The sequence below is a fragment of the Rhodnius prolixus genome, unplaced genomic scaffold (genome assembly GCF_049639745.1).
Source record: "Rhodnius prolixus isolate KJV_2025 unplaced genomic scaffold, Rpr scaffold_9, whole genome shotgun sequence".
NCBI classification, from domain to species: domain Eukaryota; kingdom Metazoa; phylum Arthropoda; class Insecta; order Hemiptera; family Reduviidae; genus Rhodnius; species Rhodnius prolixus.
The window spans coordinates 6,212,577-6,239,302 of NW_027411604.1; the positions used below are offsets into that span (position 1 = coordinate 6,212,577).

General features: G+C 36.1%; 1 protein-coding gene and 1 non-coding gene across 14 annotated transcripts in view; both read left to right on the forward strand.

The window, feature by feature from the left end:
* Rbp6 (RNA-binding protein 6) overlaps positions 1 to 26,726 on the forward strand; it is a 1,109,038-nt gene that overhangs the window by 945,128 nt on the left and 137,184 nt on the right. The gene's annotated exons all lie outside the window — the stretch shown is intronic.
* Positions 20,964 to 21,075, forward strand: LOC141454841 (U6 spliceosomal RNA). Its single transcript, XR_012458987.1, has one exon. It is a non-coding gene; the product is annotated as a U6 spliceosomal RNA (small nuclear RNA).

Consider the following 26,726-nt stretch of genomic DNA (forward strand, 5'->3'; position numbering starts at 1 on the left):
AATCCAGACAAAGATAGAACCAGCTTCTACCCGCTGGACCGATTCTTTTCGTAAGTTCTGGACATTATTGCTTTCCTGGGATTGTTTTGTGTCGGGAGGAGATTTAGAGCAGAGAATCTATCTTCGATTTTTAAGCATTTAACTGACTTTAAATTTATTGAACAAGATTTAGAGGAAAAAGTATAATATTGTGGAACAGTTAAGAAGAAGAGGTTTTCACTCCAAATGTCCGCACGCTTAACTTCCATTATCCTTTTAAGTTGAATAACTGAATATGAACAACACAAACTGAGAAAAAGTATTCAATCACAAATATATTGATTGAAAATCTACTGACAATAAAACCAATCTTGCATGCAATTCAATGCTGAGATTCTAGTAAAGTCGGATCCCTTGAAGGAACCAAATTGAATTGATTTCTTGTTTTTCTGAGAAATAATACTGTTACCTAAAGATCCAGTTTTATTTTTATTTTTTTGGGCACAGGAGACCTAAAGAGCGGATAAGCCCATGAACGCAATACTTTCATGATGTAAGATCTAAGTTAAAAAGTTAGAATATTATCTTTGTTATTTACGAAAGTTGGATCAGTTGACTTAAATGATCACTATAGATAACTGCAGCACTTCCTTCTAGAGCATATTGCTGTGCTCAATTGACTGTGTATTCCAACTTTTGCTCAAGTGGAAGGGAACTATCTACACACCAAATCCTGTTTTAAATGCATTACAATCGCTAGTCTGCACTTTTTAGAACAGAGAGAGGCAAGTCTATCACAAATAATTGTGGGGCAAATACCTTGGTCTTTGTGAAAAGAAAAAGGGATGACTTAGATTCCATAAAGTGAAGAAGGACTCAGAAAAAACAACCCTCCTTAAGTCTTATCTAAATCTAAGACAGTCAAAAAAAATGCTGATTAGAGTCCATCGAAAATTGTGGAGAATTGGCAATATCGTAGAGTAAATCTTTAATACAACATAATAAATACATGTAGTATCAATGCACAAAACATGGTAACCTTCATGACAGTGCTAGTAGAAAGGTTAAGATGTAGGAAACAGAATGCAGGGAAAAAGGAAAGAAAAACCTGCTGCTAGTGTAGAGGAGTATCTGTCTTTTGTGACTGTAGAGAATAGAAGGATCTGTAGGAGGCTATGTCGCGGCATAGTGGATTGGGATGGCAGTCTAGGATGGAAAGGAGTTTGAGCAGACGATTTTGGAGTGTACCGAGGGATAATGATTCAATTTTAGTACGTCGAGAAGAGTCTGTCGCCAAGTCTGAGAAATTTGTTCTATATTGTCCTGGAGTTTCTTGATGTTACTACAACAGGCTGCAGGCGGGAGCAGGCATAGAGTAACATCATGGCAGTCTGTTGACCTCACTTTCTGGAAGTTGAGTTTGTCCTGTACTACAATCTTCCGAGTTTCGTGAGAGTAAAGGAAATGGTAGTCTTGTAGTCCCGGTTTACTGGAGTTCACTTTCCGTCCTGAACGTGAGTATAAAGGTGAGTTGTCCAAAGTTAAGTCTGGATGGTACTTGATAGTCCCAGTTTACCGGAGTTCACTTTCCGTCCTGAACGTGAGAAATAAAGGTGAGTTGTTGTCCAAAGTTAAGCATGGATGGTACTTGACGTGGTTAGACTCAACCCTCAAGTCCTTTAATCGATTTTCTATTTATATATTTCGATATCGAGGGAAATAATTAAATTAAAATAGAATACCAGTTCTTTTTTAGTTTTATTTTGATGGGAGGGACTTCCACCATTTAGTATGTCGTGGAGAGTCTGTCGCTTAGCCTGAGAAATTTTTTCTGTGTTACTCTGGAGTTGTTCCATGATGTTGCTACTACAGGAGAAATTTGAGGACAAATTACTCTTAAGATCCTGCGGCGTAGCCTCCAGGACTTGGTTAGCCTAAAATATCCTATCGAAAAAACATAGTTTTATTAGTTTTATGGCATTTCTGGATGAGTAGAAGAATGCACTATTTGTTAGGATAGTTTATTGACAGCAACTCCATAAGTCCTTTGAACTATCTATAACTTCCAGACTGTCCTTTTATCTTTCCTGCATATCTTATTTTTAACTTTGAATAATAGTTAATTTGAAAAAAGAAAATTTTTTTTCCGTCCAAGATAAAAATTCCTAAGAGAAAAGTTATATTTTTTCATGCGGCTCCCAATAAGAAGTTCTTGCAGCGTAGGGTTCTTTTAATTCTAAATAAGTTGTTAGAGGAATTTTCTTGGAAACTTCTTAATGGGTATTTCTTTTTTGGGAGGTAAGTGGGGAGACCACTAGACCCCCATCAAGTATTACTTCTTCGAGTCGCACTTCTTGGCCTTGTTACTTTAGGATGACTACTCAACTATCTTTCTCTCCCAGAATGGGTCCCATCTTTTCTCCAGAAAAGCTGGCTTGCCTTTTCCCTTTAAAAAGGTAATACTCTAAATGAGAAAACCCTCTCTCGTCTCTCCATAACTTTTATCTTTTCTCACCCAGTGCTGTTGGAAGGCTTTTTTTCTATCTTGGTGACTATAAAACCACTTATGTGTTTAAAAAAAGTTGATTACATTTGATGTGGCAGCCAATGTTCATCCCTTTGGGCAATGATTATGGCCAAATGAACTAGCCAGAGACAACTTTGTTGATCGGGGAGCTGTTCGATTGAGAGGATCACCCTGGTTAAAAAGGGGAGATTAACTGAAAACTTTTTGAACCCTTTCTTTTGCACGAGGATGTGTGAGCACGATTATTGGGTCAATCTAAATTCTCTGTTATCACCAATCTTGGTTTATTTTTATTTCTAGTTCAAGATTATCACTTTCTTCACATGATTAAAGTAAATTTCCTTTTTCTTTTACTTTTGTTTTCCATTACAGATTTTCACAGAACCAAGAGTGTAGTACTTGCGACAATCTCAAACTTTTCAAATTGAATTTTCTTCAGAAGTTACAGGAAATATGTTTTAAAGGAAGTTGAAACTGAATTGTCTATTTGGTGGGGGGTAAATAAAAGTTTCTGTTAAAGTCCGACCACTTTTTCTAAAACTGCTTTTTCCGCCCCAAAATTCTCCATAATTTCCTTTAAATTTTTCCCCACTCACCATTCCTAGCACTAACTAAAGATAAGTAAAGTAAGTAGTAGTAAAAAGTAAAGAGTAATATACCTATTTTTTCAGGCGGGGCTTAACGTCCAACTACCAATTAGGTGTCATGGACAGAGACAACTCATACTGTACGTCAAAGTTCTCGCATTAAACATTAAATAAAATCCAAGGCCTAGACCAGGGAATCGAACCCAGTAACCACAATACAGATTAGCTTTGCGGGTATAGTCTCTAACCGTTTGGCTACCGTGGCGACTAGCAAACATACTTTACTATAAATTTCTCATATTAACCATTAAAGGTATAGACCGGGGAATATAGCCTAGTACCGCTATACATCTTAGCTTTGCGGGTCTAGCCTCTAACCGCTCGGTTACCGTGGCGACTAGCAAACATACTTTACTGTAAATTTCTCATATTAACCATTAAAGGTATAGACAGCGGAATATAGCCTAGTACCGCAATACATCTTAGCTTTGCGGGTCTAGCCTCTAACCCCTCGGCTATCGTAACGCCTAACTAAAAAAAGATAATAAAGTTTCCCAATTTAGTTTACAAAGAACAATGCAATAATGTTTAAAGAAAAATCATTGGAAGTTTATTCGAGAAAAGCTTTTCGGAAAAGTCTAGAAAATTTATAAAATCCTAAACTGAACATAAGAACTTAATAATCATACTTCGCAACAATTTATCCACCCAACTGGGTAAATAAATCTACTGGAAATTTCAGCAACCTATTTTTCAGTTTTCCTTCAGTAAAATAAGTATAAAAATGAAATAAGTAAATTTTTCTTTTAAGTAACAACTGGAACCTAGGGCACTCTCCAAAATGACAGTCGTAGGCCATGTGCTTTGTCTTTATATAGGACATATCGTTCATTATTCTATTTATGTACAGTATAAATTAAATTTTAATGGAGTCTTTATAAATTAGAAAAAAAGAAAAAAATACCTTCCTCTTCTTCTAAAAAAGCAAATTTGCCAACCCTTTTATATTTAACCTCTGGCATTCAGCTACAAACGCGAACAGAGATAGTATTATAATTATCATGGTATTTCCTGTCTGTGCAAGTGACAGCCTGTCATCGTGCAGACTGGCAGCTCAAACTGTACACACTTCCGTTTTCCTTCTTAGACTTTGCACGCAAAAGTCTCTTCTCTTATATCTACAAGATTATTTATTTATTTATATAAATGTAAAAGGAAAATGTGTAGGGAAAATATTACTAAGAAATTGGTTCGAAATATTTGGAATTTAAAAAGTAATAATATTTAACGCAATATATTAAAATCGGAAGAACATAAAAGTAAAGAAAAAATAAGCAGACTGAGAGCGAACCACGTATCTTCACAGCATCAACAAAAGGTCCTCTCTCCTCTTTGCGTAGATTGCAATGAGGAGGAGGATTTCAAGCATATAATAATGATATGTCCACGTTATTATATCCACGAAACGGATGTTTGACGACTTATACAGGTTTTTAGATGCACCGTTTCGCTAAGAAGACATAATATTCGCCACCAACATCTATGTGCTTGAATCTGTAGCAGCGCTAGCATTGAAATATGAATGTATTTAAAAGTTATAGCCGAATTAGAATGAACGGAAGAAAATGATTAGAGAAGGATTACGTGATTTTAATTTCGGTTAAACTATAAGGATGGCAGGAATATAGAGTACTGATCCATCCATTAGCTGTAAGTTTGTATGTAAATAGTTGTATATAGTAGAGGGATGAATGAGTGAAGCGAATGTATTTATAAGTAAGAATGGAGAGTGAGTGATATTCTTGTGATAAGCACCTAGACGATGCTGGCTGTATGGCGGAAGCCAATGCCAAAAATAAGCCCCCCTCCACACAAAAAAAAGTAGAGATAAAAATTGTAAAAACTCCTTAAAATTCTTGTTTGGTAATTATAATGGCCTTTGGTCCTGTAGAGAATGAAGGAGAATTGATGAATTAGTGGGTGATCTGTCTGTTTTAAGGGTTTAAGCCCTTCTGGGTCCTTGTAACTGCCACAAGCAACAACCGACCTAGAATGAAAAGCCAATCCCAGATCTCAGCGCCTAAAAAAATCTCTACTTCGATTTGCCTATTTACCTTGTCTTTCCAGGAAACATCTTCCACACTTTCTGCAGTCAACTTTTCTTAAGAAACTTCTAAGATTAGTTCAGTAGAGAACTGTCGGTCGTCTCTTCTTGCAGCGCAGTAAGCTGGTTTGATCTCATAATAGGGGTATTGCTTCCTCGATATGTCGTCATGGCGGTGTTATTTCAATCAGGAAAAAAAAAACACAATTCTCTCTAAATCCGTATCTTTCATTTAATTCTTCTAATCGTTTGTGATCATTTTGGAAACAATTTGATGGCAGTTGATGGAAGATTCATATTGTTGTATCCATCAGATTGTGGTAACCACAGATTTGACATACTAGGAGACTGGAAAAGTGGCTACCTGGTACATATCATCTTTTCTTCATTCCCGTAAAAAGATGAACTTGCGAGGGACAACATTCGTGGTAACCTTCACCGTTCATTTATCCTGTATTATTCCATCAAGCTGAACGTAACCCACAAAGAGTTGGGAGTAATATTGTGGAATAAACTTCAGTGGCTAGCCTGTCTTGGGCTAACTATTTTCTGCCAACCATACCCAATGTACACTATTCATGCATTCATGCTAAATTGCCTGGTGACACTTTAGCAGTTCATTTAAGGCTAATTTTCTATTATTACATTCTTCTGTACAGAGTGTCTTTATCATCATCCTTATATCCAGAGTTCTCATCTTTATGTATCTTGATCCAACCCCTCCTCGAGTCTATACTCCTTTCTCTGACAGAAGAGCCAAACATCGAAGTCCTACATCTCTTCTCTACTTATTTTTTTTATTTTTTAATGATCTAAGGCACGTCAACATCTTAGGTTATTGGCGCCCGGAGCTTTTTTCCAGTGCACTGCTGGCCTCCGGACAGTGTTCTCTTGTTACAGACAGCTCACTGTCCATCATCGGACAGTGAGCTGTAAGAATCTCCTAGGAAGAGAAAATCTAAGGGTCAGCAGCTGGATTCGAACCCTTCTCTACTTATTATCTCTTCTCTACACATTTTCTGGAGTACCAAAACTATATTTTTTTTTAGAACAATACTATATATATACCGCCTTTCCATTTTATTCTGCAACGTTTTCATTTACGCTCATTTTTCATTGCGGTTTTCCCCTAATGTTCTGGACATATATTTTTCCTATTGGTTTCTGTTTTCATTTAAAAACCATAAAACAAAAAAAATAAACCATTATAATTCATCCATAAAATAAAACAATCCATTAAAAAAAAGAAAAAAACCTGAAAGGCGGATAAAAAAAGAACGACAGCTTTTATCATTAAAAAAACAACATAGAGATAGGATACTTCTATTCGCCGCCCCCGCTTAGACTCCGGCCTCCAGAGTACCCCCGCAGTAAATTGTTTTACATTGGATTTATGTTATACTAAAGCTTCATCCGTCATATATTTTTACCCATCATTTGTTTCTATGGGTACAATACTCTGGCCAGCATTTTGTTGCTGTAACTTCCGAGTCTGGTGTGTACGAGTAGTAACTTCTACGCGATCAGAATGGCAGTCAGCTGGTTTCTATAAGGACAATTTTTTTTGTTTTTCCAGATTAAAAACGTTCTTTTTCATTTTCTACGTTTGATTCCCTCATGCTTTTTTTTTTATTTTTTATCGTGGAAACCAGTTTTCTAATTTTCCCTTTTTGCTCCAGCCAGTTTTTTTACTCCCATTTTATTTTCACAGTTGACCTTTTTTTTCAATGACCAAAGTTTAAAATACGAAAAGCCACAGAATGGTGTGAAACAGAGCGTTGCGATTGGATATAATTTTTTTGATATATTATTTATTTTGCTGTTATGTATTTGTTTTAAATACATTTTTGAAAATTTGATTTCCCTAATATAATCTAATAAATTTGAATCACGGATTTAAAAGAATATTTCAGTCTTGAATTCGTCTTACGAAGTATTAGTGAGCACAAATAACACAGTTAATAAAAAGTAGATAATCCAACAATAATTATTCATTTCTCAATTGTAATTTAATTTAGTCCCTCCTAATTTGACTTATAGTAAAATACTGGAATAATTAGCTGTCCTAAAAATATGCATATTTTATTTATTTTATATTACATATATACAACATTGTGGGAAGAACATCTAGATTGAGAATGTAATTGAAGAAAACTATATTATTTGCGATAAAGCCAGATAATTATTACCTATTATTATATACGTTTGACTACTTCATAAAATAACAATTACTTTAATCGAAGAATGAACTTAAACCGACGACTTTTATTTAAAAATAAAAATAAATAAATGAAATCATTGATGTATTTTGGTGTAAGCATTTTTTAAAGAAGTGTTTGAATTTTTTTAGTCTCATAATTTTTTTATATTTTTTATAACGTTTTCTTTTTAACCTGTAATTAATAGTTTGATTATTATAGATTAATAGGTATTAAAGTCAATCTACAGTGCTACTTGAACATATATGTGTGTTGTAGATGAAAATAGCCAGCATAATCTAATATGCTGTGACATCTAATAAATTCTAAAAAATGTAGAGGAAAAGTTAATGCAGCAAAATTACTTAAATTATATCAATTAACCATGAATGAAATGATGGGTACTTGCTGACTTGTGTACCTTTTGACGTTTAATCAACCCTTATACTAAACTTTTTAAACCGTAAGTTTTTGTTAAGGAGATTAATCTAATACGAAACATTATTTAGATTAATCTAGTCATTAGTACCAGAAGCTAGAAAAAAGTTTTCTGTTGACTGAAGCCAAACAAGGCCGATCGTATGATCGTAGACTTCTTAAAAATGTCACCGTGTAGAAAACTGAGAATACATTAGCCTAATGGTTAGTCTGTGCAGTTTTTGTCGTGAATTAACAGAAAAAGAAGGCCTTGCACGTCCAGTTAGGGAGTTCCGCTCTACGTAAAAGTCGTCCTTTCTTTCTTTATTTGGGTGACCTTTACCGGAACCTTAATTCCAGTTTGGGCTACAGGAACAGCTGTAGGTGTAACAATTACTACAGTGTTGGGCCTCGAACTATTTTTCTATTCAGTTATTTTTTAACACCTGAGCAATAATATTTGGTAACTTGCTCTATGAATAAACAATAAATAGATTTATACAACTTTTGTTTGATAGTGTAATGGTTATCTAGGCTATGGTAATGGTTAAAGTAATAGGTAACCCAAGGCAAGCCTGTCCATCTCTTAGACAGGCGAACTTGTGTAAGGTAGTCTACCTCTGGAAGGAAACCTAGCCTGAATACACCTTCATGTTGGCATTTCTCTCAGATTTAGGAAACTAATTACTAACAACAGAAATTCTAAATTGACGTAGCCAAGGATTAGATTTCAAACTAAGCAAAGAAGATATGCATAAATCCTGTTGATTGTAAAGTTCTTGGGCTCGTGGCCGTGTGTGGTGCGGCGCGGGGGTTTTTGTTTGAGGGAAGTGGAGATGAGTGAAGGATGCAAGTCACGTAGTTTATCCACTTCCGCCTCCCTATACAAGGCTTTACTTTGGAGCTCTCTCTCTCTATGGAGCAGCATTATTGGGGGCGGGGCGGGAGATTCTCGCGAAGTCCCGGTAAAAGGGAGAATGAAAAGGGCGGGAGAGAATTTGGCGGTGGTAGATGCGAGAGATGGGACTAAAGAAGTATTACTCACAAGAGAAGAAGAGAATTCACCATACAGAGTTGCTCACCTTCCGGGAACTAGCATGCAAAATGTGTGCAGCATTTGGGTCTGTGTATGATGAGCAAACTCCAAGGAGTATAAGGCGTGAATGAGTATAGACAAACACCTTCTTTTACTCGCAGACAGATTTGCACAAAAATCACTGTTAAGCCTCTTTCCAACATCCTCTAGTTTCCCTCGTTTGCCTTCCCCACAGCACTGCTAAGCCTTATCTCCTTTTGCCCCCAATCTGTTCTCCTCTCCCGTGACTACCTCATCTTCTTCTGCCCCCAATCTGTTCTTCTTTTCAGTGACTACCTTGCTTTCTTCTTTCTTTTTCACTGGCTGGCCTACTTGTACGTATTTTAAACAGGAGCTCCTGGATTTTCGTACGTTATGTCCTACCTGGAGTTAGAGGAGGATTTAGCTCTAGTAAATAGAACTGGCCATGAAAGTTCTTCTCTCTTTATTGTTCATCTTTCTGTAATTTTTTATCCCTTTTGCCCTACTTTGCTCGGAATGACTTTTCATTTATATATATATATATATATATATTTCTAAGTCGTTCCATTATTACTGTCTCTCCACATTCTTCTCTACATTTATTACATCTATGTGTATTATTTAAAGAAGGTCACTAAAATATTTTCCCTTGACATTGAAAGATGATATTACAGAGTTACTAATCGCTTCCGCGATAATCTGGTGCGGGAATCCTCTCAGAAGTGCTTCTTACTCCAATAATTATTATTTGTTTATGACGGGATATTTTGCCCTTTCATCCTAGTGTCCCTGCAGCTTTACCGGGTTGATGCACCCAGATGCTTTACGGAAATACCTGGAAGAAGAAGTGGAATCTGGCAGTTGAGGTTAACTTACTTAATGGAGCTATCTCCGCCCTCAAAATTGACCTAGAACACTGAGAAAATTTTATCTTATTCTAATTATTGTAATCTCAAAGATCTATGTTTATTTAATCGATCGTCAGGAATCAGGAATAGTAAACTAACGCAATTGAATACTTTATTAGAAGAAAAGTATGCTTCTATAAAAGAAAAAGGAACAGCTGCAAAAATGAAAAAATAGCGCACTTAGAAAGGGAACTTAATTATTCATGGTTTGGAGGAATTAAATGTTGTTGCTCAACAAGTGCTTTCCTTTCCCAAAACTAATATTAAAGTAAATTTAGTAGAAGGTGAACTAGATTTGGTTAAAAAGACTTGGGAAAAGATCTGAAGATAAATGCAGGCCTATTTTGCTGAAATTAACTACATTCTGGAAAAAAATAATGATATTAAAAAGTAGGAAGCTTCTTAAAGGACGAAATATTTACAAGCTGTTAGAGGTGGTAAAAGAATGATGGATAAGTCCCCGAAAATAGAAGGCAAGGTACATGGAAGAAAAGAAAAGAAAAGATATAAAACTGCGAGTAGACTAATAGGTCCGATCTTCAAGTAATAGAGATATAGCAGCTTTCTTCAAAGATAAAGAAAACTCAGAGTCAGATGGAAGTAGATCTCGATCTTTAAATTCTCGAGCTGGAGTAGTAAAGTTGAGGAAAAATGAAATCAGGCGGTAACTGGGCTCACTCGGCAAAGGAACATTGGCAGTCAAGGTTTATCAAATAGGAATGACTATAACACAATCTTCCAGAAAGGAAGTTCTTGAATACAGTGTACAGTTTGTATTGGTAATAAAGGCTATTATTATTATTATCAGGAATCAGCTAAAAGTGAACGGCAACGTCTTTGCATCCAGCATCACCTTTTCTTGAAAGTTTCTTGAGAGATTTGGTAGCCTGATCTGTACTAACTATTGGACTTATTCGTTGCAGTTTGATGGCAGGAATAAATTTGTTAGGTGCAGCAGTCCTAACTGGATCATCCAAGTAATCTTGACTTGATATGAAGAAAAGGGCTGAGTATTACGGGAAAAAATTGGAACCACCCTTCTAATGTGGAGGAACGGTCTTATCAACTCCAAAGTGAGCAGGATTAATGAGACTGTGTATACACTGTGGTGGGTTAGCCCGTAATTCGTACAGCCATGTAACAGAAGTAAGTAGTTAGCAGCAGCAGCAGAGGCGGCGAAGGCGGTCGTTGGTAGTAATGTAGAGCTTACAAGAAGTGCGGGTATAGCGGGAAGCCATTAGCTAGGATCAACCAAACCTACACAGAGCGGTTTGACCTGCTGGAGCGGGTGATATCATCTCCCGGGGTCTTGCTACTCTCATGGAGTCGCGCGGTACGTTTTCTACGCTGTGTGTGTTCCACCATTGCCGAGGATGAGGTGGGTAACCTTGTCGCCATGTTCCTCACACACACACACACACACACACACATCTCCCATGCCAACTCCTCTAGCCCACGCTGCTAAGTAAGGATCACCCACAGTAACCCAAACAGTAACTACTACGACGTTTTGCCGTTCTCCTCCGGCAGCTCTTGCTGGAACAAGGCTGCGATTACTAGCATCTGCTACCACAACTTCAACCAACTCATGCTAATCCGCTCATTTATCAGGACAAACCTGGATGTCGTTCTCTCTTCCTCTTTCTATCCACAGTTAACTTACTAAGGTAATTTTCTCTCCTCCAAAATTGCTCCCTGCTCCCTTAAAAAAAACAAAAAATTAAAAAAACAAAATGAAGGACAAAATTATTATTATACATTTACATACAAACAGAAAGTTACTACAACCTTTTCTGGTTTCCCTTTACCTAAATAATAATTTTTGGATTTTAATTTTAATTAATTTCTCTGAAAGTGAAAGCATTATTTTACACGTGAACATTTTCTATATTGAAAAACTCTCGCTCAGTAAACGAACATGTCCACCATAACTGGAAAATTGGATATTTATAGAACAGAAATTAAATATTCTTTTAGATGAAACAGGGTTATCTGGATCGTTTTTTTTTCAATCCAGAATCTCCTTACATTGGCTTTTCTTTATAGTTTTACTCAATTTTCTTCTTTCCTAGTGTAGTGAAAGCGTTCAAGAATATCTTATATCATTTTCTTGGTATATTTCACTGTGGAAATCATTTTTTGGGGGAAAAATGAAGGTGTAATTAAACTTAAAAAAGTGGTATTTTAATGTAACTTGGTTTAAAAAAAAAATGCGGCAGAGAAATCTGTAAAACATAAAAGAATCTATTTTTATTTTTAATCGATTGGAGATTGATTGAATACTTTGAAATTTTTGTTTTTACGTTGAAATATAAGAAAATTTTCGATTCGTAAGGCTTTTCTTTTTAACACGTATTTCTGTTTTTAATATTATTAATGTTGAAGATTTTTATTTAAAAGTTTGTTCATTTTTCAATATTTGACTGTAGATTTTTTCACTTTATAACCGAAAAATGGGCGATAGATGGCAGGAGCTGCCGCATTAATATGACACTGTGGCTTGGTGCAAGAAGTGCCAATGTCAAAAAAAGAATTACGAGTGTACGTCCTCTTTGGTTTACCTGGAGGGGGGAAATATTGATGTTAAATTTTGACATTGGCACTAGTAAGTTTTAGTAACTCAGTTACTACATTGAAATTGACTTTGGCACTCCTTGCAAGAAAAATTCTGATGGTTAATAGATCAAAACAGATTTTTTACTCATTTTTACCCAAAATCTGACATTAGTGATTGCACCAAGCCACAGATAAATTTGGAGTATCCGTTGGATTTCCAGAGTGACGTAATGTTTACCGCTAACATTTTTATAAATAATAGATTCATTCCTTGTCGTATATTCGGCCTGGCCAGTGCCTTGGATATTGTTATCGTCACTGTGAGTCTTGTATTTTCCTATTATTATTTTGTATTTAGCGTAATCATTCTTTTTATTGTACGCTTTTCGTTCTACCTTGCTTTAGTTTAGAATATACTGACCAATTGTTCTGTAATAAATCTCTCAATCTTTCTTTGTATCAATCTTTCCTTAAATAAAGGTATTCTTTTGATTGTCCAATTGTAGCACCAGAGAGGATTTTATCCAGCTCCCTGTCGCCCCGGGTGATTGCCTTACAGGACCCTCCCTCCTCTCACGAGCCAGAGCTATCCCGCCAGAGGCGCCCTTAAGGGTATTTTTCTGTTTGGGGCTGGGTTAGGGATATTGTCTCTTGATAGCTCCGGCTATCTGGCGCCCGCAAGGATACTGTCTCTTCTCTCTTTCCCCTAGCCTTTCCACTGTGATGTTCCTTTTGAAGAGTCTGAATGTATGAGTCATAACAAAAAAGAACCTTGCACTTATATAAGGTTATGATGCAAGTATTTCCATAAATCCTCGTATAAATAAACACATCTGTTGCATTCATGTCCTAAATTTTTTTCTTTCAATCAAAGTATGACAGTGTACTACGAACCTATTATGGCCACCCTTTTTACTCTGGTGCTAGGCCTGCAAGTCCCTACAGCAAACACTCTCTAGTACCGGACTTCAGAGAAATCTCAGAATCTAAGAGGGTTTGTCCAATTCCCAGTATCTCTGATAATCTCTTGCAATCTTCTTTTGGATAAAGACGTCGTTGTCAGGCAGGAGATGTTGTTTATTTATTTATTTATTTTAAATCCATCTTCCCAAATATTCAGAAAATCTTCATGTTCTAGACCCAGCTTCTTCTCTTAAGCCAACAGCTGCCCTATGAGTAAACCTGTCATTCTTAATCTGTATTACGATTCAGAGTGCTTTAAAAAGTACTAATTTTTTTTCACTTGTCAATTACTAAGACACTGCTAGTAGTAAAAATATTTAAATGACCAAAAAAAAAGAAGAGAAACAACAGTTACAAGTTCCATGAATGGAGGCCAAAAAGTGAGAATATTCTCGTTGTTGGTAAGTAAAATAAACGGAACAGAAGTAAGAACTACCCAACACACAGCGGGGGACAAAAGATGAAACGAACTCACGTGGGTACAGACATCGTCAAGAGCTCTGAGAGGCGGAGTATCAACCCGAGTTTATACAAAAGAACTTTTTACACATACCTCGTGTTCAGTTGGAAGATGTATGTGTAATGGTGGTTGTTCTTATATATATATATATATAAGAACCCTGAAGGAGCACCCAAATAGTGTTTGAGGGGGGTCCCCATAGAGTGTTGTGTACACACTACACACACACACACACTCACAAAACTCCACTTCCTATGTATTGATCCTGCTGTACAGCAAGTTCAGGTGCCAGGTACACCCCCACGTCACTTCCTTCTTCTCCTCACAACTCTTCTAAACTCACGTCCTCTTTACCTTTACTTCGCACACCATCGTTTCATCTCTCTCTTTTTTCTCCATACAAGGTGCACCCACATTCTATAAACCCTAGGGAACCTACCCTTCTTCAATCGTGTCTTTCTCAAAATAAAAAAAATACTACATAGTTGAATAACAGCATCTGCAGTGCCAACTGAAAAAATAAAATTACAGGTGTGAACAATCAGACGACGTAATAATTTTAAATTTCCGGTAAACTGAGCTGAGATACATAATTTGTTTTGGTAATAATTAAACTAGGTTTGTTAATGAATGTGTTGCCATTAATAAACCCTGCAAAGGGTGAACGTGATTATTTTATTACCCATAATTATTTTATACCTTATTTTTTTATACTCACTTAACGAACTTAGGCGTGACTGCAAGAGGATAATTTAAAAACAATAATTTGGCCAACTATCGTGACGTGTCAAGAATATCCCGCTGGAGTAAAAGAAAATACTAATTAGTGGACTTTTTTTTTCTTTTTTTTTTGTAATTTATTTGTTATTCACAATTTACAATAGAATAAAATGCAATCAGTGAATATGATGAAAGTAGACTTTATGGCTGGATCAGCTTGAGGAGAGAAGCTGCCCTCCGGCAACACTCTCGCTGGAGTTCCTTACATTACTGGAGCTGGTCACGAGGCCAACAGCGTTTCAATCGTCGTGGAGGACGATCTGGAATCGTTGTGGAGGCAAGATTTTGAATAAGAGGATTGGTACAGAATGGAAGAGAGTCAAAGAATTTTCTATATTTAGATTTGGATTCGTCAGTTACGTATGAGATTTTGAGATCGTTATGGAGGGTGGAGTTAGAGACATAAAATGGAGAATTCGTAATCTGACGGAGAATTTTTGATTGGAAGGACTGTATTTTTTGTGAATTAGAAAGTTTGGCTGAACCCCACAGTTCGAGTCCATAAGTCCAGATCGGTTTGAGTACGCTGTTGTATATTAGTCGTTTATGTTCCAGTGGTAGTTTGGATTGTCTGCCAATTAGTCGCAGTAGTAATTTGTTTCGTCGGTTGAGTTCAAGTCTTTTCAGTTTAGTGTGCGGATTCCACGTTAGTCTTTTGTCGATGTACATCCCAAGGTAGCGAACTAAATTAGCAGAAGGAAGAGGAATGGAGTTGAAACTTACAGAGGGACAAGAATTACGACGCAGAGTAAAAGTTATCTGTTCGCACTTTTGAGGATTGAATTTGACTCTCCACTTTTTGGCCCAGGGTTCTAGTTTGTGTAGATGTGTCTGTAGATGAGAGGAAGCGGTAATGGCGTCTGAGTTAGAAGAGAGAATAGCAGTATCGTCAGCGTAAGTGCAGACCAGTGTGTTTGAGTCAGTTGGTAGGTCAGATGTGTACACAGTATAGAGGAGCGGTCCGAGAATACTACCTTGAGGTACACCAGCCCGTGCCAGAGAGTAGTCGGAAGAGGCAGATCCACAACTTATCTTAAAGAAGCGGTCGGTAAGAAATGATAGTAGAATTAAGTAATAAGTTGATGGAAGAGCTCTCTTTAACTTCCACAATAGTCCTGGGTGCCAGAATTAGTGGACTTAATCTTAATTTCGCTTCTCCTCCGATAGGTGCCTAAGCGGAAATACGAGTATGCATGCAAAACACGCATATTTCAAACAACCACTTGTGACAAAAAGAACTCTTAAAAATGTATAATTGCAAAAGCAGAACTACAAAAATGGCTAAACAGATTACAGTAATGGTAATAAAAGCGAGATTCTATAAAACTATGTGTAGATCAGTTACCTAGACAACCATCGGTTTAAGGTGAACTGTCATTAATAAATGGGTTTGTTACGACAATAAGCAGGATGAGAGCGAACCACGCGGTGTGCGTATAGTATCTTTCGTATAAAAATCTGGATAGGCAGAGATTCGGGAAATTTAAATATAATCCTCAGGTGAATTCATTTTTATTCATATGAATTATGAAATAGCATAATCATCGCCTCTTCACAAAAACTTGATGTTTTGTAAAACAAGCTGCCAGGATTAAGTAAAGGGGCTTTTTTTTTTAAGGACTTCATATTTTTTTTTAGGGAAAGGTTTTCCCCCTTTTTTTTCTGTTTTCTGGTAATCCTTGCAGTTTGTTTAAATATTTTGTTTCAACCACTCATCTGCTTATCCCATCTCCTGGGTACCATTGAAATAAGACCATCTCCCAAAAGAGGACCTTTAACTTAAAATGACAATGTGAACCCTTGGCTGTCAGTTACAGTAATATTATACTAGGAAAAGGGTGACCCCGGCCTTCAGGGTTTAGAAAGATAAAGAAGGAGGAGGTTGAGAAGCCGGTGAAGGGCGTTCAAGGGTAGAAGAAAGAAAAAAAAAATAGGTATATTGGTAGAAACTGTAATGTTCTTAGTTTTGTATGTGTGTGTGTCTGTAACAAGCCCTTAAAGTTCTGGCTTCCCCTTTTTCTTTGAGAAGGACGAAGTGGGTGTAGAGTTGAGAAAGGGCAGGTCGCCGCGTTGTAAGCCCTTTTCAGACTAAACTGACAATTAACTTAGAACCAGGTTTTTTGCTTTACACGAAAAAAGACTAGCTACTTCTACTACTACGTACTACTGGTGTCCCGGATTGCTGCTGTGTGGTTGGGACTCTTGCGCAAGACCAAAGCTGAGGAGAAGCGACACCAAGTCTAAAATGGAAATGGGTATGAGAATGACGTGGGGAAAACCTTTCCTTTATTCCCCTCCGCACCTAAAACTGTTCGATAGAACCCATTGTGGTCCCTTGTAACCCTACCTACTCGTTCGTTGCATTGCTTCTCCACAAACCCATTGCCGTTAAAAATCTTACTTTGGTGGTTACTTTGTGATTTCTCTCTTTGTTTCCTTCTCTCTCTCACCCCCATTCCATTCTGCACAAAGATTGGGCCACTGGAACAGATACACCTTTACTTTTTATAAGAGTTGAAATTGGCGTCCTCTAGTAATGATCTTTGTCGTGGTCAGGGCTTCCACTCTAAAAAAAGGCCATTTTATGCAGGATAATTTCTTTTTTCTCACATCGAATGTCGCAAACATTAGCGCCTTTGATTAACCCTTTTCATTGACGCAGTCGAACTGATGAGAAGGGTGCTTACAAATATTCTGCACATACTCTTTGCAGGACAGATTCTGGAGCCAAGTTTTTGTTTTTTGTTTCTTTTTTTTCTACATATCCTCTTTCACCGTATCCCTTCAGCGCAAAAAAAGAACTAGTAGGGAAAGTCCTCAACCACTTTTGTAGGGGAGGTTTCATCTACTAGATCCAAAAAAAAGGGGAAGTTGGCCGATGTGGCTCTACGCCTGGAACCTGGACTTATAGTAGCAACATGAAGAAACTCGCGTGGTTACTCCACAATAGACAACCTTTTTATCTTAGTTAATCTTATTAAACTAACTTTTTCACAACCCAAGAAAAAGCTATATTGCTTTTTTGTGGACTTCAAAGCCGCCTTTGACTGTGTACACCAACCGTCTTTATTTTATAAACTTTATAATTTAGGTGTGTCCACTAAGTTTATTAAAATACTGCAAAATTTGTATCTAGCCTCTCAGTCTGCAGTAATAGGAAGAGATGGAGTATCAGAATTTTTCCCTGTAAGTAGTGGAGTCAGGCAGGGTTGCTTGCTTAGCCCTATTATGTTTTCGGTATTTATAGACGATTTACCTCTGTTCCTTGAGGGTGGAGTACGAGTTGGTGATGCCAAAATAAATGTTTTAATGTATGCTGACGACATTGTCCTAATAGCAGACACCCCCTCCTCCTACAGAGAAATATAAATATATTAGAGAGCTACTGTGATCAATGGAATTTATCCCTTAATCTCAGTAAGTCCAAAGTTTTAGTGTTTCGAAAGGGAGGTCGTTTGGCGGCACGGGAACGTTGGCAGTATAAAGGTAAGGTAATTGAAAGGGTAAAAAGATACAAATGTTTGGGAGTTACTTTATCTAGTCAGCTCTCTTTTCAAGAACATCTTAAAGAAAAAATCTCTGCCGCAAAACTTGGTCTGAATACAGTTTGGACGAAGTTAATTTCGCAAAATGAAGTTCCAATTCATGTTAAGTTTCAGGTTTTCAAGTCTGTATCCCGTTCTATTGCCTGTTTTGGCGCCCAAGTTTGGGGTCATGAAAGGTTCGAATCGCTGGAAAAATTTCAGCGTTATTTTATCAAACAAATATTTCTTCTTCCAGCCTTTACTCCCAACTTCATGCTCCATATTGAGACCTCTCTAGATCCAGTGTTTTTGCATACTCTGAGGCTTCATATAAATTATTGCCTTCGTACTTTGGATCTCCCTTCTCATCGTTTGCCCAAGGTGGTGGCTCAGGAGGTGGTACGACAGAGGGTTTCGTGGTTCTCGTCTTGGGTCTTATTGTGCCAAAGGTATGCGGTCAACTTTGACTCTCAACTGACGAATAAGCTATTATGGTGTGGGCAGCTCGATGATCTGTTTTCAGCAATAAAATCGTCTTACATCGCAGATTCTCTTAGTCGTGCAAAGAGTTCTGAACAGTTTCTATTGTATAGAGCTCTTATGGAGGTTGAGGAGGAGCCCAGAAGATTTTGCGCGCCTCACTCTGATATCAATATGAATTTGTCCGATTTGAGTCTATTGCTGAAAATTAAGGGTGAACTTTTGAAGCTAAATTCGGTTCCTTGTATAGAGAGGGATTATCAGGAGGAATTATGTAATATGTGTTTTTTCAGTAAAGAAAATCTTCATCACTTTTTAGTAGAATGTCCCGCTCTAAGTGATTTGAGAAAACGTTTCCTTGGTAGTGCCACTCTTCAAGGGAGTGACATAGTGCAGATGTTATCCTCCAAGTCGTGTAAACCTTTGCTTGAATATACTCGTAGGGCTATGGTTTTGAGGAAAAACTTGACCTCCTAATACTTCTCATGTTTATAACTTAAGATATAAAGTTCATTTATTTACTAATATTTTCACTTCCTTATTTATATTTTAAGCACTTCATATAACTTCAAATTATTTCTATTTTTCTTGTATTTAATCTCTTATTTAAATTATTTACCTCCCAGTAAAGATCACATATGTATCTGATAATTATTTACACTATTCTTTATTTAAAATCCAGTATTTAATTTTATTGAGCAGAGTAATAATTTTTTATTGTGAAACAATTAATTTTTTCTTTTACTTTGACATTAATTGAGTTAATCTTGTTGAGATAATTTGTTATTTCAATGTCTAGCAAACTCTGGCAGACGGCGTTAGCCATGCCTATTAATACTGTTATAATTTTCTTTATTTTTGTATTTTTTGTACTTTTGTATTTTGTAAATAAAAAAAAAAAAAATGAAGAAACTCCAGAACAAATTTCTGAGACTCTCCACGACGCACTAGAATTGACTCACTCCAAGGAGACTGTGTCCATTATCCCTCGGTACACTCCTATCTCCAAAATCGTCTGCTCAAACTACTTTCTATTCTAGACTTTTACATTTTAGATTCAAAGGAACGGTAAAAATGTTCAATTTCATGCCAAAAAGAAACCAAATTTTAGAAGTTATTCTTAAAAAAAAAAATCTTGAAAAACTGTTCATTAACGTGTGGCATTGTCGTTTCAAATTTAAACGATTAACAATATTGAAAAAATGCGTTTAGATCGATAATATCGTTTATACTGGATAATATCGTTGATTTTATCAGTCATAGCAAAGCATGTTTGACAGGAAAACATAGTACCCTTCTAATGATGGATGAAAATACAAAACTGGTCAGAAGTTATTCAACAAAATGCTGGCTATAACGGCTATAAAATCAACAACATTTATATTAAATTTGTTTGAAACTAGTTAGAATTCCGTTGAAAATACATTTTATCCCTAAGCCACTACTTTCAGGATGGTCCTTGGCGTCCCTGCACGGTATCCCAGCCTAACAATTCTGATAGTCTCAGAACACTCGAAAGGAATACACGTATGAACCGCAGGAAGCAACATTGTATTGTAATCCACTCTGCCGCGACATAGCCTCCTATAGATCCTTCTATCCCGCTACAGGACACAAAAGAATAAAGAAGATACTCCTCTAAATCTCTACACTAGCTGCAGGTTTTTCCTCTCCTTTTTTCCCTGCATTCCTACCCTACTCATTTAACCTTTCTCGTTCCTCACTTGGTAAGAAGGTTAAAATTTATTGTGCATTTTATTTCATTTATTTATTTTTTGTGTATATTTTAAATAAATATTTATTCTATTCTAAAACAAAAGGGGGAAGTTAAAAGAAAGCAAAAAATAAAATAGAATTTGCAATCGATTTCTCTAAAATAGTTCATCGATTTTGAAAACAATTTTAACCCTTTTTTTTAAAGTACTAAATAATCCATTACACAAAAGTGAACAATAGCTCTGACGTAAAAGGGACAAGACAAAGAGGAGGTTTACTTGTTGTTTTATGTATCAATGCCTAGTGAGGCCAAGAGGTTTGTAGGCCAAATTTCTAAAGCGGGGTAAGCTATTCCCAAGATAGGTGTTATTAGTAGTTGCACCAGGGGAGGTTGACTATAATGGACAATGATTAAATAGTTCAAGTCAGTTCAGCTGTCACTATATCCGACTGGCATACAACATGCTCCTTAATTAATTATAGAATTAATCCTTGATAGAGGGATTTACATTGTCTAGTTATTAATATTACAATCACTTTTCCTGCCATTTTCCATTTACATTTCTGAATAAATAGTAATCTTTCTTACACTTTACCAAATTTATCCGACTAGACTAGATCTATTAACATTGTAAACTATTCAGTACTTAAATTGATTGGTATTGTTGTCTTATTGACCGTACAATCGATACTCTTCGATTAGGCTAATTCTGCCTAACATCTGCGGAACATCTACTAAAATTTGAACGATATAGAGAAGTATTAGAGCATGGCCTCTGCGCAAGGATGACACCGGAACGAGTGTTGGTGCACTCTGATAAGTGGAAGATCATGAGTTCGAATCCTGCATGTAGCTACCTACTTTTTATTATTTGGTTAGAGAGAAAAAATATGGTTATCATAAACACTGTGTCTTTCCGTCCCCGCCCCTTTTAACGACACCTAATTGGTAGTTAGACGTTAAGCTCCGCCTGAAAAAAACAAATAAGCGATTGCATTACTTCTTTTTTGCTCTTTGTATAGGATCATGGTTCATTTAAAAACTTTTCAATTGGGGTAGGAGAATTAAGGAAAAACTCCACAAAGGAAAAAGTAAAGTAATCGACAATTTTTTCAGGCGGGGCTTAACGTCCAACTACCAATTAGATGTCGTGGACGGAGGTGACTAGCAAGCATACTTTACTGTAAATTTCTCTATTAACCATTAAAGGTATAGACCGGGGAGTATAGCCTAGTACCGCAATACATCTTAGCTTTGCGGGACTAGCCTCTAACCGCTCGGCTACCGTGGCGACTAGCAAACATACTTTACTGTAAATTTCTCATATTAACCATTAAAGGTGTAGACCGGGGATATAGCCTAGTACCGCAACACATCTTAGTTTCGTGAGTCTAGCCTCTAACCGCTTGGCTACCGTGGCGACTAGCAACCATAATTTACTGTAAATTTCTTTTATTAACCATTAAATAAAATCCAAGGCCTAAGACCGGGAATCAAACCCAGTACCACAATATATATTAGCTTTACAGGTCAACACCGCAAAGGAAGGAGGCTTTGAAATGCTTTACGGCCCCCAAGTCTTTTTACAGTATCTCTTATGAATTGGCATGTGGGGGAAAAAATGGATAATAGAAATATAATTCGGAGGAATATGGTGGCTAAGAATGAGCAGATTGATCTAGCGTCTTGGCAGTACGAAATTCGAGCCGAGAGAGAGAGATCGCTGCTCTAGTCACAAGAAAAAGAGAAGCATTAACTCTTGAGTTGTCTCATAGTTTAGGGAAAGACTAGCTGAAGAACCGATATGCCAGAAATTGTGGCTCCCACTTTTGAGAAACTTTAAATTCCAGATTAGAAGTTAATCCAGATTCAGAATACTATAGAAGAAAGAAGGAATGCTTTTTGATTGTTCTTAATGTAGTTGACTATTTCATAAATGATTGGTAATACGGTAAATTAACCAGTTAAGCGTGTTCGACGTATATACACGTCAAATCAAATCTCTATTACGGTGCGTTCGACGTGTATACTTCGTTGTGAAAAGTATAAAATTGCCATTAACTATAAAAACTCGAAATTTTAAAAAAATACAATAAGAATATTATTTGGTGGGGATGTTTCCTTTATCTTAACCAATAGAACTGCCAAGTATTTTATACGGAGGGAGGTGGAGGGAGTCAGCCAAATGATAAGTGGTTGGTACATGTTTGGTCTCCGCATTAGAGATTGGGGAATTACGCGCACAAATAGAAGCTCTCAACCCTTTGTGCAATGCCCGTTTTATACCTTAGATAGAGGATCAGACCTCAGTACGAGCATGATTTCATTTTGCACAGAATTCAAAAAGCTCTTTTCTTTCTTGTAAAAGCTCTTGCGTCTCTAGTTAACTAGGCGGCAATGCATACGTGAAGACGGTGCAAGATTTTGAATGAGCACAGAATGCACTCTGGTAATCTCAAGCCCCCCCCTAGAGATTGCAGAAAAAGTCGCTTGCAGTGACTATTACGGACGTTGTAAACTTTTGGTTGTTTTGCCCTGTGCGTTCGCGACACGTGTATACACGTCATTGTCTGATTTTAATTCCGCACACTGTGGGTGGTTTTTTTTTAAAACTAAATTCCACCGCTTAACTGGTTAAGAAAGAAATATTGAAAAAGTTAATTACTAATTCTGTAGAACTTCATTCTAATAGATTCAAAAGGGGACCAAACATCTTTTTAGCGAAGTGACCACGCTAAGAAACTTCTTTTCAATTTCAAATCATTTAACCAATCATTTTTCTAAATAGATTCCTTTCTCCAACCCAGAAAATGGTTCCAATAACGTTTCATTAGACACGTGCAGATGTATCATCTTCTTTTTTGGAAGGTGAGCTGCATTTTCCAGAAAACTTTAAGCGATTGTTCTTAGGGAACGGTTAAGAGTTTCGTGTTTTCCAAAGAAAAGCAATTCCAGTATAATTCTTACATCTATCTAGGTGTTTAAAATGCTAAACACAAAGTTGCAAGTTTGGTAGAATTGGTAGTCTCATTAGTAGTGCAACTGCACAGAACGTTCCTATTAGGTTTATATGATATTATTATATGTTAGTTTAGTTTTGAAACTTGTTATTCAAGAGGCATTGATTCTAGTATTTCAGAAAAGAGTTTCCATAGTTAGCTTTGAAAATTATGACCTATTTTCCAATTACTATCTCTATTTTTCTTTTTCTTTTTTTTTGCAGAAGAAAACTGAGATAAATTTGGAAAACTTTTATATATTTAGTACCAAAACATGTATTAGGAAAAACTAGTTAGACATAAAACTCTAGAATGGTAAAGAGCATACATTATGACACCATAAACTAATATTTACATACGGGAAATATGCAATAGTGTAACCGGAAGGCCGGATGTGGGTCTTCTTTTTTTTTAACCCCTTGGGAAATTTGAAATTCATTGCAAGAAGTCTCCCGCATTTTCTCTGTTTTTTGCTTCTTTCATTACTCTGCTTCCGCTCTGTATTTGTTGCGTGTTACATGTTGCAATATTTTTTTTTTAAGGAAAAAATTTAAATATTTAATTTTGTTTTCATCGCAAAAATAAAAAAATGTGAATAATCATGCTAGTCCTGTTCTGTGTAAAAATTAATGGTCAGGTATGTGCTTCCATTGTTGTCCATGATCGCTAATGAGTAGTTGGACGTTAAGTCCTGCCTGAAATATTAGGTGTTCACTAGTTAACTTGAAAAGAGTAAGCACATAAAGTATCGAAGTCCAACCCAGAACTTAAGACTAACTAACTGTCCCAAAAAAAGGGGAAGTGGTTTTCCTCGCTATTTTTGGAGTCTTATCTGCTACACCTGAGTCTGATCTGTCTCTTTGGCCGCTAGTTGGGAGTCCCCCAGCACTGGCCTGTTCCTTCCAACTGTGTCTAAAGGTGAAAACCTCGCGGCTGTTATTACAGGGTATCCTCTATGTTCGTCACAGAGCTTTTTTGCAGGATAAGTGGCTATTTAGAACAAAATGGACAATGATTTCGGCCTGGATCTGATGTTATTCCTTTTTCTAGGGCATGACGTTTCACAGAGAGTATCTCGAATTGAACGGAAACAAGCCTTTTTTTTAACTGTGATCAAAGAATAAAACAAAACATCCTTTCATTTCCTGTCTGATTGCGATGCAGTCACTAGTATGCTACTAAGAGGCACTTAGTCCTGAGGAGGCAATACCCCCCCCCCAAAAAAAAAGTTGTGGAAACTCTAGACCTTTAAAAAAGGAGAGATTTTCCTTCTAGAACTAGGAAGGGTTTGGGCATAATAAGTCTCTCTTTCTTCTCACCACTAAGCTAATTGAAAATCTTTAATTTTTCAGCTTTTTTTCAATTTTCTCACCAAAAATGGCTCCAGCTAATCTCTTTGCTTTTCCAATTTTCCAAGGAAATTCTCTTTGTAGGACACACCTTGTAAAGAATGGAAGAAAGTGCCGTCTCAGTATAATGAAAAAGATCTTGAACATCTCCATAATTTTATTAACTTGAATGAAATGTTTGGCTAAAGTTTTATATATACTCCAGTTTTTATCTCACGGGAATTTCCCCCAAAAAAACCACATCAGTTTTTAAAACTTAAAACAGTAAAAACTATTACTCTTTTTAAAGGCCGGTAACTTTTTTACTTATAACTTTTGTTTATGAAAAATAGTTTCAAGGTTATAAAAATATGTTACTAGAATATCAAGTTTATGAAATATAGAATCATAATAAAATGCAATGGTGTTGGTCTCAAAATCTGAGTTTATCTACAAAAGCTAAGTGTGTTGGACCGTTAAAATAAGTTTCGAAACGCCCTCATTATTTTTTAAATAATCACTAATTTTAATAAGATAATTTTTTTTTTTCTTTGCAACAACGAACTGAGAAAATCATTTTTCGCACACTTTTCCTTTTTATAAAAATGTATTTTATGAGCCTGAATTTGTCCAAGGGTAAGCAATTTTTATGTTCGTTCATTAAAGATTGTATAACATAAATTTGCCTCTAAGCACATAATTCATTCTCTTTTAATTAAAGATAAATTGGCTAACTCTGAAATATCACTTTTCTTTGGCGGATATGACTTTGCAGTTATATTAAAACTCGCTTATACTTATATATATAGTTGATAAATTATTACAATATTATACAAGGATGATTATAATGATGCGATATAGTTAGTCGTTAGAAAGGAGTAAGCCGTACTCTCTCGCTCTAACATGATAATTGATTGGTTTAGCGATAATATATCGATGGGTTATCAATTACTGATAACAATGTATATACGATGGTTGTATATTTATCAAGATTGTGTTAATCGTTAGCGATAATATTCTAAGTGATGCAAGTAGCAACTACTTTATTCTTAGCGCACACAAAGTACTTGAAACTTTTTATTCGTTTTTAGTTTGGCCTGAATAAAGAAAAAGTGTTTTCACAAATTACTATTGGTTAAAAGAGAAAATCGCCAATGATTCAAATTCGATGTTTCATTTAGTGGATGGCAGGTGACAAGTAACAAGTAACAAGAGTGCTGGTCCAATGTCGAACCACTAGAAACGCTGAATTATCTAAATAAAAGTCGGAATGAAATCACCTTTATCGTTTTTTCAAAAGTTTTCTAAATGAACACAAAAGAAATAAAACACTGAAATGGCAAAAGAAAGAATTTTTATGAGAGATGAAATTGGAGGAACAGTCGAATCATTTTCAAATTTAATTCACTTAACATTTTACATTAATTTTATTCTCCAATTAAAATTATTAAAATATTTCTCTCTTTTTTTCTAGGTGAGTAAAGTGATTAGAATACCATATAATTTGCGCATACTTCCAGTAAAATATGTAAGTACAAATTATTTATTTTAAATATTGAAAAATATAAAAGAGGATTAGGCGCCACGGTAGCCGAGCGGTTAAGATACTAGAACCGCAAAGCTTAGATGTATTGTTGGTTTAGTGGGTTCAATTCCTCCAGGTCTACGCTTTGGATTTTTTATTTAATAGGTAATATGAGAAATTTACAGTAAAGTATGTTGTTTGTCTTCGTCCACGACACCTGATTTGTTGGACAGATAAAATAGGCTTTACTTTATAAAAGCGAAATTTAGTCTAAGATTTGTAAATTTACACAAATAAATAGAAGTAAATATTATTTCGTTTAATGTATATTTGTATTATATCTGAGTATGGATCAAGTTATGGTAACCAAAGTTGAATTCTGAGTTACATTTAAGGTAGTTTTTTAAGATTTATGTGGCATTTCGGGTGACGGATTGTTAACCAGAAACTTTGTACAAATATATAGGTTACCCCCTCCTTTTAATGTGACTTACTCACTACGTAAATACATACATTGCGTACATCGCGCTTACATATACATAATCAGATGGAAACAGTTCCTTCCACTGCTTACTTAAGCTGTATACTCTTAACTCATTTCTAGCAGACTCCATGCA